Source organism: Lycorma delicatula, chromosome 7 (genome assembly GCF_047948215.1).
Source record: "Lycorma delicatula isolate Av1 chromosome 7, ASM4794821v1, whole genome shotgun sequence".
Taxonomy (NCBI): domain Eukaryota; kingdom Metazoa; phylum Arthropoda; class Insecta; order Hemiptera; family Fulgoridae; genus Lycorma; species Lycorma delicatula.
In genome coordinates, this window is record NC_134461.1 from 68933869 (window position 1) to 68955886 (window position 22018).

Consider the following 22018-nt stretch of genomic DNA (forward strand, 5'->3'; position numbering starts at 1 on the left):
TCTTAGTGAAAATTGTTTTACGTATTTGAAGTATCATAAGGTTATTAAGAAATAACTTTAAAAGTTCTTAAGTTTTTAAGTACTTAAATCACTAAGTTGTAATAGATTGCTTTTCATTAAGGTTTTGTTGTTCAAATTAATAAAAACCGTTTTGAAATTTTATTTTAAATATATCGAAGGAAAATTTTGTTTCAGTTTCTAATTAGAATTAAAGAAGTTATTTACAAAGTTTAATATTATGAAAAATGTTTTCGTAGTATAAAAAAAAAATTCTCTCCCATTTTCAGTTTTTTTAAAAATTCTTTATTTCATTTCAATTCTGATAGCGGCGGTAAATCTATAACTTTTTCACAACTGGTGGTAAAATTTATTTCGTACTCAGTCTACGTCTAGAATTCAATCTTAGGTTAAATATGATATACGGCAGTTAAAAATAAAATCAATATTCTGTATGAAATGATGGGATTACTTACGAGTATATCAGCTTTTTATACGGATAGAAGCTCAAGAAATTGATAAATTTAAATAAGAATTTGACAGTAAACAATAATAAATTGTGTACATAAATTTAAGTTTTTACTTTCTTTTATGTAATATTTTAAAATATTTTCACTGACACGATATTTTCTCCTTAAGTGCTTAAATCTACTTCTTCCGAATGTTTTAGATCGAGAATTTATTAAAATAATTCATGTTTTATTGCGAAATACGTCAGTTGAATTTCAGGTACGGACAAATTACTCTGATTAATGCAAGCATGCGAGTCAAACAAGCGGTTTTAATTAATTTCATAATATATAAGGTAGTTTTTTTTTTAAATACATTATCTAGCTTTAAACATTTACAGAAAATTCTCTAACACGCTTTATTAATGATAAAAAATTGAATTATTATTATTTTTATAAGAAAATAGAGTTATTTGTATCTATAGAATAAGTACGAAATTACAATAAAATCAATCATCAAATATTGTAATTTGATTTTATTTTAGATCGATATGTTTGCTCCCATATCAGTAATTAGTCATTCCTGATATGTGATGTTAAGGTAGAACTGTAGTTCTGCGGCCAAAAATGTGGCCTTAGATATGTGAAGTTCTTCATGGTTAATGGCCCTAGCACTCAATATCATAACACTCAAATATATACTTTGAATCGGCATAAAATTGATAAATTTTGCTCATATCTTATCTTTTATTTTGCTCATATCTAATCTTGCTCATGCTTATCTTTTTTACTCAAACCTCTTGCGATGTCCTCCTCAAAAATCTTCTTTACCACCTTACTCAAGCTTCTCTAAATTCCACTGATTCATCTGACACCTTTTCTTGGGGAAGAATAAAAAAATTAAAGATGATAAATATAAAAAAAAGATTAACAGAAGATGATAAATATAAAGAGGAAGAAAACGTTTATTAATCCCTCTTTGTTTGATATAATTCTTCTGACCTTAATTTGTGTACAGGTTCTATAGTTTTCATATTTTTTCTCTTTATATTCATCATCCTCTTATTTTTATTCTTTCCTTGATCTCAATATTTTCTTCCTCCTTATAATTATCATCTCTTAATTTTTTATTCTTTATTTCTTTTAACATTTTCTTTTGTTATATTTATCATCTTTAATTTTTTTATTCTTCCCTTGTTCTTAACTTTTCTTCTTCATATTCATATTTTTTTCCCCAGATTTACAATTTATTTAAATCTAAAATGATGTTTCTCAAAACAAAAAAAAAAATATTCTTTTATTCGTTCTCCGACGGGGAAATTATTTTTTATGTATACCTGAAAGGAATAATTTAATTTCTTTTATTACATGGTAGAAAAAGTGATATTTGTTTTATAAATAAAAAACTCAGTTTATTTTTGCAATGTATTATTTAATGGCAAAAAATATTTTTTTTTTTTTTTGAAAAACGAAATCATAGAAAAAACATAATTAACAAAAAACGTAACATAAACATAACAGGAAAAACATAATAAGAAAGAAAAGAAAAAAGAGATAACATAAAAATAAAATAACAAAGTCAAATAATATAAAAAATAAACATAATAAAGGAAAAAATAAACAAGGAACAATAAAAAATGTAGATGAAAATAAAATAATAAAATAAAGAATGAAATTATTTACTGAAATTAATGGTGTTTACAAGAAGAATTAAGTATCTGAATTAAAATTATTTTGTTCAGATCTTGGTGTACTTGTGTCGAAATGATTCCTATCCTCAAAGTCGAAAGAGCATGTAGTAGATGAATCATCCAAATTATCCGTGTTTCTATCTTCGTCAGCCGAACTGGATTTGAAAACTTGATCACGTAGTTCTACATTTAATTGTAGATCATCATGTATTTCATTAAACTGGTTCATGATATCATCGCCATTAGACTTTAATCTTCTTAAACTAAAATAAAATTTTTCACGTGAAGAAATTTCCTTTTGCAGATTATCGATGTAGTTTTTTAGAGTTGAGTTTTCTTTCGATAAAAACGAGTTCTGTTTTTCTAATTCTCTTAAATTATTTTGTATTTCATCGCAATTTCTATGTAAAATTGAAAATTCTATATATTTCTTTTCGTTTACTTTCATCTGTGCGATCAGTTTTTCATGCGATACAATTCTTGAGTTCAAGTCTGGCGTTACTGTTTTGTATAAAGATAATTCCTGACGTAACTCATCACATATTTTACTTTTAATCATCAATTCGGAATTTAATTTATTTACTTTGTCTCTTAATTGAGAATTAGTGTCAACGATGTTTTTAAAGCTCTTTAATTCATTTTTCAGTTGCTCGTTTTCTTTTTTTATAATGGATACTTCCGACGCCATGGCGGTAACAGTCTCTTTATCGAGTCTGTTTTTTCTCGTGAGGCTTAAAATAAAGCATTTCTTAGATGCTATTCCTTGTTTAAGTTGTTTTACTTCTTGCTTTAAGTTTTCATTATTAGCCTTTTCTTGATGGTACATGCTTTTAAGATTAAATATCTCTATTTGTAATTCTTCGTAGACATTTTCGTTTTGTATATGATCTTTTGAATTATTTTCTGAAACTTCATCATCGCTAGTTGTTTTATCTTCATCAAACGCTTCTATTTCTCCCTCACTTGATTCTATATAATCAATATTCCGTAAGAATATGAAAGATGTTCTTGACATTATAATTATTTCTGGTCAAAATTTCCACTGATAGAAAAAATATTAAATATTATAAAATTTATTTTGTCTCAAGGATAATTTTTACCATTTGAATTCTTCTGATGTACAACCACTAATAAAATGTTTAATAATATGAATTTAATATAATTTTAATTTATAATATTTGCGTTGCTCGGTAACGGAATTGTTAATTGTTAAAAAAAGGCAGTGGCGGGACTGGCCGGCAGAAGGGAAAACTTCAAATAATGGATACCGATTAGTGATTTATAATTATATTTGATTATATTACTATTTCTAACCTGTGCTAATTTTATTAAAACATATATTTAAATAATTATATAATGAATTGAAAAATATTAACAACAAAATTTAAATTAATTGTATTTATCAGTTATTGGTAACTATAACAAAATATTTACATGTTAATAAAAAAGTGCGTACATCTTCAATAATGTTTTTTTATGTTCATGTAAAATATAAACATAAAGATTATTCTTGTACAATATTTTGCTACGAAATCGTACGCGAGTGTAAAAGAATCATTAAAAATTAAATTGTTTGGTGTTCCTCTCCCAAAAAAAAATGTCAATTTCTAGACTAGCAAACCGATTTCGAGAGACAGACAGTGTTTGCGACAGAAAACGTAGCTGAGAGTAAAAAAGGATTTAGAAGAAACAATCAATGACACGGATGAAGTCCTACGCAAGAACTACCGCATGAAAATAAACAAGAACAAAACGAAAGTAATAAAATGAAAAGTAGAAATAACGAAGATGGACCACTGAATGTGAAAATAGGAGGAGAAAAGATTATGGAGGTAGAAGAATTTTGTTATTTAGGAAGTAGAATTACTGAAGATGGACGAAATAGGAGCGATATAAAATGCGGAATAGCACAGGCGAAACGAGCTTCCACTCCGAAATATAATTTTTTTACATCAAAAATTAATTTAAACGTCAGAAAAAGATTTTTGAAAGTATATGTTTGGAGTATCGCTTTATATGGAAGTAAAACTTGGATGATCGGAGTATCTGAGAAGAAAAGATTAGAAGCTTTTGAAATGCGGTGCTATAGGAAAATGTTAAAAATCAGATGGGTGGATAAAGTGACAAATGAAGAGGTGTTGCGAGAAATATATGAAGAAAGAAGCATTTAGAAAAATATAGCTACTTATAAGCCACATATTAAGTCATCCTGGAATAGTCGCTTTTATATTAGTCATGTAAAAGGAAAAAATTGTGTAGGCAGGCAACGTTTGAAATATGTAAAACAAATTATTAGGGATGTAGGATGTAGGGTATATACCAAAATGAAACTACTACCACTAGATCCACTAGATAAGGAATCTTGGAGAGCTGCATTAAACCAGTCAAATGACTGAAGACAGAAAAAATTATATATATATATTTATGTACAGAATTTTTCTAAAATGGTGGGCTGGCTATTCTTTTTTGAAATCTACTTGTAAAATTAAACAAAAAATTTCCTTAGGAAAAATTTCAATTTCTTCTTTGTTCTCCCACTGTCTGTCATTTTGTTATTTTTATTAAAAGTTTTGTCTTAAGTTCGGGTAGACGAATCACATTAATATTTGGTAAGCGTCTTGGTAATAAAACTTTAAAATTTTCATAAAATCAGGACCTCTGCAAAATACAAAATGGCGGCCATGTTTATTTTTCAATCCATTTATATCTCCATAAATATTAGTTTTATCAAAATTTATGTTATTTTTTTGTAAGTCGATTCGGTTAATTTCGCCGCGCTTACCCTTTATACAAATTCGTTGTCTACGCTACGCATGTAATTATGATGTAGTCGGCCAGGTGATTAACGTCCCTGTCGATGTGAACAACATGGTGCAGCAACTATCGAGGCAACGATGACTTTGTGTCAACGTTAACATAAAGAAAAACCTCATCCACAGATCGAATTATCTGAGCGGTTTTATACGCAAGTCGATGAATAAAATTTATCGGAGGAATATCATCCAAGGTCTGTAACGTTTTACTTTAAACCAACGGCCGTGCGCCCCGACACAGCTGCACCCGAATTTTTCAATCATCATTAGTTTTCACAACTGAGAGGTTTCAAGTATCATAGATTTAGTAAAATCCTGCATTTAAGAAGGAAAAAACATCAGAAATTCAAAATTCATAAATAGGCACTCTAAAACTACGAGTATATTAAAAAGGGTTAAAAATATTAGAACTGATTATTCAAATTTCAATTTTTATGCATAAATTTCCGATAAAATCAATCGTATTTTTGTTTTATCCAAATTTCATGCATGATTCTTTTCTACTTTTCTGACAATTTTTAAGTAGTATTATCAAAATATTTAGTATTATGCATTAATAGTTTGGGGAGGGGGGCATTAGATTTTCTTTAAATTATAATTATTTTGTTATGTTACTAACTAGCAGACCCGTAGCGGCTTCGCCAGCGCTACATATTACTTGCGTTTCCCGTCGTGATCAGAGATATTTAGCCAATCAAGACTCGCTTCACTTGCCCTTCCCGTCTCAACAGGAGACTCTGTACCCTGAGCCACTTTGTATTCATTAAACACATTAAAAAAAAAAAAAAACATAAAAAACTATAACTCATAAAAAATTTAAATCATAAAAAACCGTATAATAATAATAATAATTCTTTATTCCATAATACATATACAAAAAAATAATGTTTTTACAATATACAATAACATATAACTATAACTGAAAAATATAAAATTAACATTAATAAACTAATTTATAAAATTTCTCTTAAGTTAATTAAAATCGCAATATCATTAATTTTGTTTTTAATTACTACTACATTTAAACTAATTTAATTAATTAAACGTAGCGTTAAATTAAACGTAGACTGGAATAAAATGTTCAGCATTTAAAAAAAGTTAGGGTTCAAATACAGAGATAGAAGAACAATTGCTAACATGTACAAGAACCAAACAGCAACAGTAATAATCGAAGAACATAAGAAAGAAGCCGTAATAAGAAAGGGAGTCCGACAAGGATGTTCCCTATCCCCGTTACTTTTTAATCTTTACATGGAACTAGCGGTTAATGATGTTAAAGAACAATTTAGATTCGGAGTAACAGTACAAGGAGAAAAGATAAAGATGCTACGATTTGCTGATGATATAGTAATTCTAGCCGAGAGTAAAAAGGATTTAGAAGAAACAATGAATGGCATAGTTGAAGTGCTACGCAAGAACTATCGCATGAAAATAAACAAGAACAAAACAAAAGTAATGAAATGTATTAGAAATAACAAAGATGGACCACTGAATGTGAAAATAGAAGGAGGAAAGATTATGGAGGTAGAAGAATTTTGTTATTTGGGAAGTAGAATTACTAAAGATGGACGAAGCAGGAGCGATATAAAATGCCGAATAGCACAAGCGAAACGAGCCTTCAGTCAGAAATATAACTTGTTAACATCAAAAATTAATTTAAATGTCAGGAAAAGATTTTTGAAAGTGTATGTTTGGTGTGTCGCTTTATATTGAAGTGAAACTTGACGATCGGAGTACCTGAGAAGAAAAGATTAGAAGCTTTTGAAATGCGGTGCTATAGGAAAATGTTAAAAATCAGGTGGGTGGATAAAGTGACAAATGAAGATGTATTGCGGCAAATAGATGAAGAAAGAAGCATTTGGAAAAATATAGTTAAAAGAAGAGACAGACTTATAGGCCACATACTAAGGCATCCTGGAATAGTCGCTTTAATATTGGAAGGACAGGTAGAAGGAAAAAATTGTGTAGGCACGCCACATTTGGAATATGTAAAACAAATTGTTAGGGATGTACGATGTAGAGGGTATACTGAAATGAAACGACTAGCACTAGATAGGGAATCTTGGAAAGCTGCATCAAACCAGTCAAATGACTGAAGACAAAAAAAAGCGTTAAATGAATTTTCATTAAAAAAAAATTTTTAATTCTTAAAAATTAACATTAAATTCTTAGATTTGATCTAATAAAAAAAAATCTAAAAACAAAAAAACACAGTTTAAGAGACTAACAAAAAAACTTAAATTATAGCTTTATTATTTATTACCGTTAATTACTTAAAAAATAAAAGTATATGTACTAAAGATAGGTGCCTCCTTAGCGCATAGCTGTGTTGAGGTCACCATCAGTTCTTAAATTAATCAGTTGAGACGGATGCTAACAAGTTTCTCTAATAAAAACACAAAGATTCATTTAATAATTATTTATAACTTAAGAAAATTACACATAATAAAACTTTACCTTTGATGTTTACACGATTACTTAACGACTTATTAAACACTTAATTACGATTATTCAATGACTAATAAGTTAGTGTCACTCGATGAAATATGATAAATTTAGTTTGTTAATTAAAAAAAATTGAATATCCTGCAACGTCAAAAGCCATAGTCTCAGCCTTTTGGGGAAGATCGGTAGAGAATTTGCGGATGTTATAGAAACTGGAAGTTTATTAAACAACTGTGGGGCACAATAAATGAAGAAGCGTTTATAAGCCTCGTTTTTCGGAAACGGAATAGCTATACGGTTCTGTGATTGTAGCCTGCCTGAATAAACACTATTATTACCCCTCATATAACCTCCTCTAATATAGAATATCCCGCAAAAATCGATAAACATAAATATACTTTAACGGTAAGATTTGCAATCTTTGAAACAGCGGGAAGGACGGTTCAAATCTATTTACTTTAGTCATAATTCTTACAATCTTCTTTTGAGCAATCGTAACAGGATTGAGAGTAGAAATATACGTACCTCCCCAACAGCAAATGCCGTATTGCAATTTTGAATTAATAATTGAATAATATATTGTTTTAAGGACAGAAATTGGACAAATATATTTAAGATAATAGAATTTCCTAAGCGCTGAATTCGCGTAACCTTTCATACTAGTTATATGAGCCTTCCAGTTGATACTCTCATCAATTATAACACCCAAATATTTTAGTTGGTCAACCCGCTCTATTCGGATACAGTTACCACAAAAATTATTAATCAAAAGACAAGGTTTACATTTAAAATAAATATCATCAAATGTAATATCATTCACTATAAATAAATAACCTTTCATTTCCTATTTAGCCTCCGGTAACCTTTCAGATAATATGGAATGGAATGGAATGCAAAGTTGGCAGGAGTTTATAGATTCTCCCTACGGATCGCAGAACCTGGACAGAGTCCCTTGCTGCTAGATGATTCAATCGGGCGTGTTTTTAAAAGGTTTATTTTAAGTGACGGGTCTAATTTTTCAAGTTTTGTCTTATTTAATATTTAGTATTTTTAAGGACGGATTTAATTGCATTCCAATCCGTTGTTAAACCAGCGATATCGAACCCATTTTATGGGCCGACCGCGGAAGGCTAGGCTTATGCAACCTGTCCTCCCGACGTAATTCCCCTTCAGACCGTCTACTGAAGTCCTTTCGGTGCTAACGCTTCATAGGCTAGCAGGAATACGCCACAACGGGGCACTAACGATATGGAGAGAGCAATGCGCCCCCTTCTCCGGAGGAGTCGCAATTGCTGGTTTAATTTAATTTACATGTAAGTTTTAAAGGAGAGGTTAGGTAGAAGTTCTTCATCCACTTCTGTTATGGCTGCCTTTCAGAACGCATCTCTGCTGGGCTCTTTTCCGGACTCCAGTCCGTGATGTTGGGACGAGTAGAGGGTGTTCCTTCTTCTTCATCTTCTTCTGCCTCCTCTTCCTCTTCCGATGACCTCTTCATTCTTCTTTGGCCTGCACTTTCCGAAAATTTTGGCTGAACTACAGTTTTATAATGTTTAAGTTTTTTTTTTTTGAGGTTTTTAGGGGCATCGACTACTATGGTCATTAGCCCCATCCCACTTAAAAAAATAAAATAAAAAAATGGTTCAATTATTCACATTTCTATGAAACAAAAATGTTCAAAAATTTACGTTCTTCTAACTTCGAATCCAGAATATTACTTTCTAGGCTTTCCTTTTGGCCATCCTTTCTTGCCCCGTTTCTCCATTCTTCTGACGGCCTCAACTTCTGATGACAGCGTATCTGAGGCCTCAGACACAATAGAGCATCGTCTTCCTCTATTTCGGATGCCAGTGACGTTCTGCGGCTGACGTCAGTTGATGAAAGTTTCGTCGGTGCTGTTAGCATCTTTGCTAGCTATATATACTTTGAATCGGCATAAAATTGATAAATTTTATCACTAATATCTGTATACAAATTAATACCATAAACTGATTTGAGTGTTTTTTTCTGCTTTTCCTAGCATTGTCACTCTAACATTTGTTGTTGACGCGTTTCGGTGTACCTCAATTCTCAAAACTACTTTTACTTTAGTGTCTTCCTGAGATGGGATCGCCGAATAAATAGCGATGATTCCATGATCTCGACTCGGAAAACGTAGCGCGAAAAGTCGTTTCGAAAATGAAGGTATTCCGAAACGCGTCAATTAAAAATGTTAAAGCGACAATACTTGGAAGGGCAGATAATCTCTTCTTTTTTTCTGTTTAGCCTCTGGAACCACCGTAAGGTATTACTTTAGAGGATGTTATGAATGAATGTAAATGAAGTGTAATCTTGTGCAACCTCAGATCGATTATTCCTGAGATGTGTGGTTAATTGAAACCCAACCACCAAAGAACACCGGTATCCACGATATGGTATTCAAATCTGTATAAAAGTGAAAATAAAAGTTTATTTGAACCTTAGAACTCTCGACTTCGAAATCAACTGATTTTTGATAACGAGTTCACCACTAGATCTATCCGGTGGAAAGGAATGGCAGATAATAGCACTCAATTATGATATTCCTAGCCGAAATATAAAATATTGTGACTATATTAATCGTAAAATTAACTTAAAAGAATAATTATACTGATGTGAAAGTAGTCTGTAAGCAGTCATCTAAACAACTTTTTCAGAAACAATTAAGGATTAAAAGTTAGTAATAAATAAATACAATATTATTAATTACTACACTATCTAAACAATGTATATATATATATATATATATATATATATATATATGCTATATCTGATTACTATAGTCAAATCAAGGATGAACTTACACATTACTTATAAAATTTGTTTTCCAAATATAATCTTTATTTCTTATCTGTTATAAATAGATTAATTAGATCTCATCGCTTATCGTTAATTTATTAAAATTGTTGTATAATGTAATTTAATTATTCCAGTAATAATTAAGTTCTTATTCTAATATAAATGACGATTATTGAAGAAACATACTTTTATAATAATTAGGCATCCATTGATGTTAACTGAGCATATTTTTCATTTATTATAGTAACAATATTATTAATTCATACCATTTATAAAACAACCAAAATTTTTAGCTTAAGTTCCATATATTTCTAAAATGTTAAGATTCTAACATATGCTTACCCGGCATGGGGAACTTTGTTGAACTCCATGCTATGTTTTGGACGGCTTTTAGAAGCCGTCCAAAACATAGCGTTGCGGACGATATTTGCAGCACTGTGGTTCGTCAGAAATGCCACTTTTTCCACGATGTGGGACTACATACCGTATCCGAGGTGGGAGTGGCGCAGACTGTTCGGGAGAGTTGTCGTGTACGAACACGGCCATCTCCGGGACATCTGTCGAGAGGACCGTACTCCACAGGGTATAAGAAAACGGCCTCATGCCATATTGGACGAACCACCGTACGAGAGTCAAAAAATGACAAACCAGGCTTAGGAGCCTCTATGTGGCGTAACCTATAAATGGAAACCGCGCGAAAATTCCGGCCGCGAAAGTGACCGTTTTCACAATTGAATTTTGTTAAAAAACTAGACAACATCTCACACCATTCCACGAAGAGACCACAATTTAATTCAGTTAGCATATGCGACTCCTTCCGGAGAAGGGGCGCATTGCTCCCTCCAAATAACTACGGCACCGGTAGGCGTATTTCTGCAGCCCATAAGGTGCTAGTACCGAAAGGACTTCTGCGGATGGACTGAAGGGTAATCACGCCGGGAGTACTAGGCTCAAAAGCTTAGTCTCCCACGGTCAGACCCAGTAAATAAATTTCACGCTGGTCCATACGGATAGGAAGGTAAATAACCAAATCCGTCCATAAATAAAACTTAAAATTTATAGCCGCCACTAAATAACCCATGAAACCCGCCCGATAATAGAAAGATTCAGCAGCAAGGGACATTGTCCGGGCTCTGCGATCTGTAGGAAGTAATATTGAAACTCCCGCCTTTCTTACGTTCCGTTCCGTAAAATGTTAAGTGAAATTTTTGATTTAAATAAAAAAATTTAAAAAAACTTTAGTTTAAAAAAACTTTCTTCTTGTCTATAGCTTTGGAGGTTAATATAATTTACATTTTCATTACGATTCTAAGATAATTTATGAAAAGAATTTTAAGTATTGCTAAATTCAGGATATGTTGTTAACTCCTTGTACAAAATATAATAGTTTTCTTGACGTAGATTGAAAAAATTAAAAACTGGAATTTAATTTCCATTAATGAGATTTGATGATGAGATTTGGACTACATCGGAGATCTGGTAGTACTTTAGTTGAATAGGCTGCTTACGCAGACTACATAATTATGGTAATAGGTAAACGTTTCCTTCAAAACAACCTGAAATTTCCGCTGTTAGTTCTTTAGTAACTGGAGGAAAAATAGTTAGTTACGTTTAAATTTGAATAGATTTCGTACAGTTTTAAATACAACTCGAAATATGTAATTATATATATATAAAATTTATTTTGTAGATTTATTTTTTATTAACAGTTTTTACTACAAATATGTTACCTTTGTACATTTCATGTTAATTTATTTTGGATTACACAATATTTACGAAATTAAAAAGAGTAATGAGTTTGCTATTTGTGCAGTTGTAGATACTAGAAGCGTTGGAAGTAGCAACAGCGCTAATGAACGTCACGAATGGGTCTAGTTTGCCGACGAACATCGTCAGTTTATAGAGCGTTGTACACTAGCAGCCGAGGTAGAGCACTCTCTTAATACGAAAATGAGGGTGCGCTAGGGTTGTTGTAGGCAGTAGTAGGCTGCAGATTAGCGTGTGAGGGTGAAATGGTTGGTCGGATGGTTGTAGAAAGGAGGGTGTATCGACGAAGGGCGAGGGAATCAAATAGGGAGCGAGGGACGACGCAGTATGTCCGGCTCTGGCGTCGGCGTCGAGACGCTGTATATTCAATTGCATGCAGTACGGTTGTAGTGCAATAATTTTTTGTTATTAAATTGATTAAACCATTTATTAAGTGTGCAATTCCTAATTAATTATTGTTATTAATTTTGTATAACTTCTTTCGTAATTTTGTTATTTATTTCCTGTGATAACTTTTAAAAACTAATCTTACTTAATTTGGATATACTCCTAAAATGTTTGTAAGTACAAAATACGATTTATTTTTAATAGTATTTATTTTATAGTAATGAAACCTCCAAATTAATGATTGGTTTTTATTATAAATTATAATTTATAATAAATATAAATTATATTAATATAATTATGATTATATTTTATAAACAGGTCTGTCACCTTTTATTACTATATTTGCATTTTTTTTTTCATTCTACTTTTCATGTCATTAAATCTTGACTTTTTAATTAAATAAACAATTTTTAGTTATTTATCTTCTAATAATATCTTCTTGAAAAAACAGGTCTCATATACTTTAAGGATCTTTTTCATGTTAATAATCCTTTTTTTTTACACATTTCGCTCTCTAAATTAGATTTCAATAATAATTACTACATTAAATAACATCAGACACCATAATATATGGTGCATATATCTCAGTATTTTACCTTCTGAAAACATTTTATGAAACGTCTGTCTTTTCTAATTCGGTTTTAAAATATCTACTTATACGTGTACAAACAAAATAATAAAATTGTTTAAGTCTTGGTATCGTCCTTTGTTCTGTTTTTCCAACCATTTAATTATCTTTCCTTAGCTTTTTTTTTATTCGTTTCCATTCGTGTAGACGTAAACATTCTTAAGTTATATCTCTAAATTTCTATCTCAAAAACAAATGATATTTTGAGAAATGTTTAAATTTTTAACATTTAATTTTTAAAAAACTTTTCTGGTCATACTTTGATACAGTTTTCTCGATGAAGTAATTCACCACAGAGCTTTAAAAAACTTGAACGTGGTTCAATGGAATTTTGTAGCGTATGAAAAATGTCAAGCCTGATCAGTATTTGAACCCGGGACCTCGGATGTTAGGTGAAGACGCTACCACTCCGCCACAAAGGTGGGCTAAAGATTAAATATTAATATCAGATAAATTTAATGTTAATATTTGTTTAGATGCAAACTAATTAATTTATCAACTTATCAACTTTATCAACTTATTAATTTATTTACTATTAATTTATCAACTTTTTATTCTCTGAAAAACTAACAACTTATTTTTAATATTATAAATTTTTTTTGATAATACTGTAGATCACATTCAAATCAGTAGCTTGACTTAATATGTATACTATTTAAGCAACAACAGGATTATACCCAATAAGTGTCAATTAATATTTTTTTTTCATTTACTTACAATCAACTTCTACAATGAAGCTATAAGTAAGTCGTATGATTGACTGTCCCTTGAAAGAGGACCACACAATTCTCAAGTAATACAAAAATAGTAGTATAGCATAAACAAACAACAGCATAACATTTGATAGTGCCTTTGAATGTCTGGTCAACATCAACCTTGAAAATAACAGAATAAATAACAACTTTAAATAGAACAGTAGCTTTGAAACACCCAAGAAACAACAACCGCGAGCACCAAGCCGCCAAAACGGATCATCATAACGGGCCATCAACAAGAACAATCATATGGAGCCTTTTTAACCTCCTAGCGTCTTCGCTGTTGTTTGGCATATTCAAAGCGAGATGATTAATATGCTTATCCAATTTGGACACATACCTCGAAACTAGATGTCACACTTTCTCTCGAACGTACGGATTGCCTACGTAATAAAAAGAAATTTTGTAAAATTATGATATTTTAAAATACGGTTTCTTCTACTGATAACTATTTATAACTGCATTATTTAGTTAGTTTAATCTTCAGCTTTTTAAAATATGATACACACATGCACACACAGATCTATACATATATATTTGTTTCGCAACTGATCTCTTTTTAAATAGTAATTCGTTTTATCAGATCTATTTGTTAATCTAATACTGACCATATTACTCTATAAAGAAACAAAAATGTATTTTTTGGATATGAAAAATACCAACCCTAACCGGAAGTCGAAAATAAAACGTTTTATTAAAATGAAGCGAGAGTTAATAATGTTTTTTTTTTTATGCAGTCGTATTGATAAAATTTCATTACATCCTTTTCCTGTTATTCATGTACTTTTATTCAACTAAGCCAGCAAAAAAACTGATCTGTTTATCTGATACGTTTGTTTATGTGACCCCCAGTAACATCGAAAACGGCAGGATACAATTCTATTTAGTAGGTTTATCAAATACTTCGTCTCAATTACGCAACTGATGCAAAGTAAACAAAGATTTAAAAAATAAATAAATAACGTGCCGGTTAGTATACACCATTCTTTTTTTTTTTTAATGAAAAAAAAACGAGAATTATTTGAAAACCATCGTTTCAATGGGAAGTATCAAATGAACATATTTGAAAGCGTACGTAAAAAAAAAAAAAAAATCCTTTCGGCACGTCGGAAGACCGAGGTAGATTTTACCGGTGCTAAGTAGGGGATAAAAAAATTTCCACCTTAAAGTTAAGAAAAACTTAAAATTTACTCAATTCAATGTTTGCATGTAAAAAAATGTTTCGCATGTTCAGCACATAATACGACAAACCTCATCTTACAATTCCTGCAATATTTATGTCATCCCTTGCTGTAAGGATTGGTCATATCAAAAATTGTTTCAGACAAAGATTTTAGGTAATGTTTAAAGGATTAACAACCACTTTAAGCCGATTTGATACTCTGCCTTTTAAAGGAGGTATAATCTGTTTTGTTTTCAAAACCCCATATTTTCTACCCTCTGGACCAATGGTTTGTGATATCAAAAAACTTTATTTAAACAATTTTTAAGCCCTTATCCAAAGAATAGTAGGAAATTTAAAAGAAATCGATATTTTACGTAATAAGAAAATTATAGTGAATTTTTGTTTTTTTTAAAAAGCCCCCCATTTCCACATTCATGGTCCGATTTTGGCCGTTAACAAACTTGACTGATATTTTTGGACGAATTATTTTAAAGGAACAATTTGAAAGTGATTGGCGGAAAATTACGACGGTTATCGTGTCCACAAGAAAGTGAAATGTTTCATAAGAATATATGTGTGTGTGTGTGTGAGAGGGAGAGAGAGAGAGAGAGAGAGAGAGAGTGTGTGTGTGTGTGTGTGTGTGTGTGTGTGTGTGTGTGTGTGTGTGTGTGTGTGTGTGTGTGTGTGTGTAAACGTTTCCGCTGACAGTGGTTTTGGGATCTGGGGATGTGAAACGCGAAGATATGCCAAAAATTTTCCGGAAGTCGAATCATGGTACCCATTACAATAGGTAGCTTTCTTACGAAATCTACCTAATATGTAATATAGGGTTAATCCATTTTATGCGTAAAAAAATATTTAATAAAATGTATTTATTAAAATAATCCTGAAAATGTAGGTAAAAAAAAAAAACACAAGTAAATTTTACCCTTTAATTAATTAACATTTAAAGCGAATTAATTTACTTAATTCGCTGTAAATTAACAAGTGTTTGGATATTTTTTTTAAATTTCCATAACAAAATGAAAATCATTGTTAGCAAAATTATTAATCGCCATTAGAAATCATATGGTTTCAGTTTCTTCTTTTCGTAATCTATTTACCCTTTCTGTTAATATACTGGCATAGTTTAATAAAGTTTAATTTCAATAAATCTTTCAACGACGGTTGGTTATTCTTTTAATAACAAATTATTCTATAATTTATTGATTTCCAGCCTACTGTTTTCTTCCACTTTTGACGAATTATTTCATCATAGAAGCTTTTAAAGCTTGTACGTGGAAATGGAATATCACCAACAGTGGTAATTTACTTTTACGTTTTATACATTTTTCTATTGTTGAATTGCACGATGTTTAAAATGTTATTTAGAAATGTAACGATATGAAATTTTTAAAAATTAAATTTTATTTTAAATTTTCTTGTGCTATGGCTTTTAAAAATTAAAAAAAAATTTCAAAAGGTCTAATCTTATCAACACATTTCTAAACATCAAAAGATTTTTACACATTTACTTTTTTATTTTAATAAATTTTTTTTAAGATTTTCTATTTAAACGCATATATAGAAATCGTTTACTTAAAATTTTTTTCCTCAGATTTAAGTTAATTTTTACGCAATTATATTGTTACTTTAAATTTTTTACCAGAATTTTAAATACGAGATTTAAGCGAAATTTAAATTTGTTGAAATACCAGCTTCTAGATTTACCTATCATTAAAAAATTCTCATAAACTTCCCAAAAGTTAAAATATCACCTTAATGAATATAAATAAATTCCTTTTTTATTTCGTTGTAGTTTATAACACAAATTTATTAGTCATTGAAATTATTGAGACTTAGTAAATTTTTTTATAATAGAAAATAATGTAATTTTCTGATACAGAAAGTTATGTTATTGAATGCTACACGAAATTTACATAAAAATTTTATTGATCGTTACACGAAAAAATTCGAATACAAGAGAAATTTTCAGACGTTAGTGTAAACTGTAAATTATTTATCGAAGTTCTTGAATGGTAGGGAAGATTCTAAATTTATTTTCTTTAAAAAAAAAAATTCATTGAATTGAACAACCTGTTTCCGTGTTAAAATTAAACTAATGTGTGTTTTTATGGAAACACTAAGTAATCAAGAAATTTGCGTCATAAATATATTCACCAATATAAGATATACGTAGTTCCTTGTTTGCTAAAAGTTGTCTTTAGTAATATTTGTTTTCTTTATTTATACGTTTTTTTTTAAAAATGAAACTTGTTTTTTACAAATTATTAAATGTCTGTTGTACCTTATTGGTTCGTTTTGGTTTTAATCACCACAGAGTATAGAAATTTTTGTGATCTGTGTTTACACAAAATTATTTAAATTAATTATATTTTTCTGAAAAAAAAAAACATATACTGATAATACTTGTTATTAATAAAAAAATATTCTTCAAAATAAAATAGTGATAAATAGGATAAACAGTGAAAAATAAAATTGGTATTGTATGTAATACACTAAATAAAAAAAAATCTTACGTGGATACCATATGACTTCCATGTACGCCTATTAAATTTTACATTTACACATTTTTTTTTAAATGAAAAGTACATAAAATTTTATTTCAATAACTTCTGATATTTTTTCATTTTTTTTTTTTATTATTAATTATTAATAAATCTATATATTTCAATAAAAAATAGTTAAAAAAAGAAAAGGAGATGAAGTTGGATTTGAAGATGTGTCTTCCTCTCGTAAAATGCAAATATTTCATTAATTAGAAATTTATTTGGCTATAACTCTGGAACCATTGAAAATGAATACCACTTATCATATATAAGCTTTCAATAAAGGCTTATTACTGCAATTAAGAAAAAGTCCAAAATCCAAATGTTTGGGTTTTTTGGACATCTTTGGTCCAGACGATTGCAATCAAAAGGGAAGGTGGACAAGTACATGTTAAAAAATCCTAAATCTATTACAAATCCCCTTAAAAAAATTTGAAAATCATTAACATTATCAATACCCTACATTTAGAATTTCTTGAGCCAAAATTTGGAGAAAATCGGTTCGGTCAATCTGAGATATAAGGCCAAAAACGTGCGACACAAATTCCTACTTACTTCCTACTTACATCCTTACATCAATATATTTTTTTTTGTGTAGAGAACTAAATGGGGACCTTAAAAAGTAAGATTTGAAATACCAGTTACCCTATTTTTGATACCATCATCATACTTTCCCTTTCAATATACTATTTTGGCTATATTCGCCGGGAAAGTAATACATACACAAGAGAGTAAGTCAAAACATAAAGCGAAATGTAACAAAACCGTTTACTTTTATTTCCACTTAAAAAAATTATCCTTATTTTTCAATATAATCCTCTCTCCTTCTGTGCACTTCAGTCTATTTTTCAACAAGTTTTTCCTTTTAGGAGCCAAATCAGGATTGTACGACCGATAATCCTGCAATTCAAAACCAAAATCTTGAAGGCAAATATTTGTTATGGTTGTATGAGAATAATCGTTACCATGAAACAAAATCAAACCTTTTGAAAATTTACACACCTTTCGGACTTTTTTTTGTCTTCAGTGACAGCAGTGACACACGAATTTTAATTTTTCATGCTTTCACCATTAGGCATGAAGTAAATAAAACCTGATCTTACATACGGCAGAATATGATCTAATTAACTTTCAGGCTGATTGTCTAACTTTCAGTTGTTCATGGTACCCAAACATTTTAATACTTTTAACCGATCAGACCATTAAGGGATCTTTGTTCCACTCAAACAACTCTTCATATCGTTCAAACTAGTTTACCAATCCCTTCTGGTTTCATATCTTCTGAAATGAGGAAACACTGCATTAATTTTCCTTAGTGCAATCGGACAAAGGAGCACTCATTTTAAAACACAAAATTTTTAAACACAACCACAAACAGCTAAAAACGAAACGATACCTCACATCAACAAACTCTAAATTATAATGTTAAAGATTTAGATGTTTCACTACATCTGATGTGAATACCATAGACTTCCTTGTACGTCTATTAAATTATATATACACATTTTTAAAATTACATAAAATTTTATTTCACTAATAACTTCTGATTTTTCATATATATATATATATATATTCCTATTGTTGTTGTTGATTATTTTTTATTGGAAAACATTTTACTATTACGGGTTAATAATTAATAAATCAATACATTTAAATTAAAAAAAAAAAACAAAAGGAGATGAAGTTCGATTCGAACTGAGGTCCCTTCCTGTAAGATCCAAATATTTCATCAATTAAAATTTTAATTTTAATTTCGATTGGAATCAAAAAGGGAGATGTTGAACTAGATATTACAACAGTGCTAAATCCAAAATTTCATAATCCTACGACTAATCGTTTTTTAATTATGCGAGATACATAAGCACTACAGATACGTACGTACAGATGTTACGCCTAAACTAGTCAAAGTGAATTCGAGGGTGATCAAAATGGATATTTCCGTTGAAATATGAAAACCGAAATTTTTCGCGATCACAATACTTCCTTCACTTCGTACCAGGAAGTAAAAATTACGTTATTAATAACAGTATTTAAAAAAATAATAAAAAGAAGGATTACTTTGTAATGCGATTACCTTTTTTCATGGACTAAAGTAAAACAAGTTGCTCACAAATGGAGTATTTGGGTCAGATTTCGATAAATAGTTTCGTTAAAATTATTACTAATAGCCTTTAAATCTATTACGGCTAATGACTGGGAAGAATACAATAAACATATTGAAATAGGTGAAAATTTATTAGTTTTTAAGTGGCTTGATCGGATCTGTCGATCAATAATTCCTTTTACACAGATCGATGATGTTAATTAATATTATCAAAGTACAGCATTTTCAAGACACAAGTAATTGAATTAATTCGGGATTTATACGCTGGTTGTTACTTATATTGGCTAGGTAAACAGATTGACCTACTTAAGTGTAATACTGTATTTAGAATTTTCTCCTCAAATGAGTGAATGAATTAATATTTGTTCCCTCAAAATAATACACTTACAATGGTAGTACATAAATATAACAATTTAAAGTATACATATCAATTACTTTGCAAAGTGGATTCCATAATTATAAAACATTTCAATTAGGGATCACTAGCAGAAGAGAATTTAACCTAGTAATGTTGCTATCAAACGATTATAATTACAATTATTTTACAGTTACCACTCGCATTAAAATAATTATTAATTAAACAATAATAATATCGATATAAAATTTAGGCTTCAATTCACACAACAATAAAATCATCCAAAATCATAAATTCAAAATAGATATAGGCTGAATAACTGCAACATTATCAAGACTAATTTATAAAATCCATTTTGAAGTATCCAATATTCATACCAGTATTTTCTTAGAGTATTTAACCTCCAAAATACGGAGTGGCGGACAATAAGTTGACACGTTTGAATTTTGTATCATATATTTATTTTCAAATTTAATATGATAACAATTTTACATACGAAATACAGTGTTTATGGAAAGTTCTTTTACTGCATGTCTAGATCAATATGGCCGCCGTTACTCCTAACAACCTCTTCAAGGCGAGTGTGTACTTTTCTGATGACTCTACGACACAAGTCCTCTTGAACACAACTGAACTATCAGCGCATGCATTTCCATAGATTTGCAGGTCGAGAAATGTTTCTCCTTTAAGTATCCCCATAAAAAAAAAGACGCAAGGATTTAAATCTGTGCTCAAAGGTGGGCAAAAGAAATCTCCATTGTGGCGGCCCGGATAGCAATTTGAAATTATGCAATTACCAAAAACTGAATTTTTAAAACGTCTTTTTAAAATTTTTTAAAAATGTGTGAGGGGTGCACCATGTTGCCATAATTATTGAGTATTTATAGGCAACTCAGTTGGCAGCAATTTGGGTAGAAAATCATTCGTTAACAAATCCAAATAGCATTTAGAATTAACTATATTTCAATAGATATCTGATTTACCAGTTTGTGATTTACCATTAAACTCTTTCCTACTCTTTCCTTATATTGAAACACACCACTTCGTTATTATGATAATTTTTTTTGTAAAAGCTACTGTTTTGTTTAAAATATATACTTAAATTCTTTACCTACGTTTGTCTTATTGTTGGCACACCCATTTCCTTAAAAATCTGTTTGATAAAATATATGTGACTGTTGTAAGAATGTATTTTTTCACAGTAAAAAGTTTATTTGCAATAAACCATTTGCAACTTTTGCATCTTTCTTAAAAATTGGGTACGGATTTTTTTTACTCCTGCGAAAGATAATCTCGAACTAAAAATTTTAATATCTTTATATATGAAAAATCTGATTTCATTGATAACAGAATAATTAACATTTCTGGAAAACAAAAACATCCCTAATCATGAAATATAATGCCGAACATGTTCCCAGTAAACCACTTGGTTTACTGGCATTACTCCGCCGCCACCCCATTTGGTCACCCTAAAGCATAAGACCGAGCCACAAACGGCTACTGAGCCTCGAAACAGTTCAGTGACAATTGTTCTACATAGCTGCTAGAGCTTATCTAACAGCGTGAGCGGTCTAAGCGCGGTGCCATACACCATTGGCTTACGTGTCCCAACCGCTCACTTGTCATATATTTACTAAATATTTACTATGGGTATGCGCACCCCGTCAACTGCTAAAAATATAAATCACATCCATAAATTAAAATTTACTTCGTCTAGACAGCAATTCGCTGCCACGCCTAGGTTGCTGAATGCCAGCAAGTACCTGTCCACTATATTAAAGCGCTTGGAGCCTTAATTGGCTGGTGGTCAGCCATACATCTCAAGGTTAGCTTCCCACAGCAGTGCGGTGGGAGTCTTTCCCTTAAGTAAACTGCTGATGTCGGTTGAACAAAGCAACCGCATCAAGGAATTCCCACACGGTGTGGAAATGCGCCTCTCGCCACATTGACTCGCCGCTTGTGAGTGGCCAGTTTTTTCCCTTGACCTCTAAGTTCCAGGGTGGCCCGGTATTTGCCCCGCCCCCCCAAGAGCAGGGCCATCAAACATCAGGTGTTCATTTGACTGGACCTCCCCGCAGACGCATAGTTCATCAGCTGCC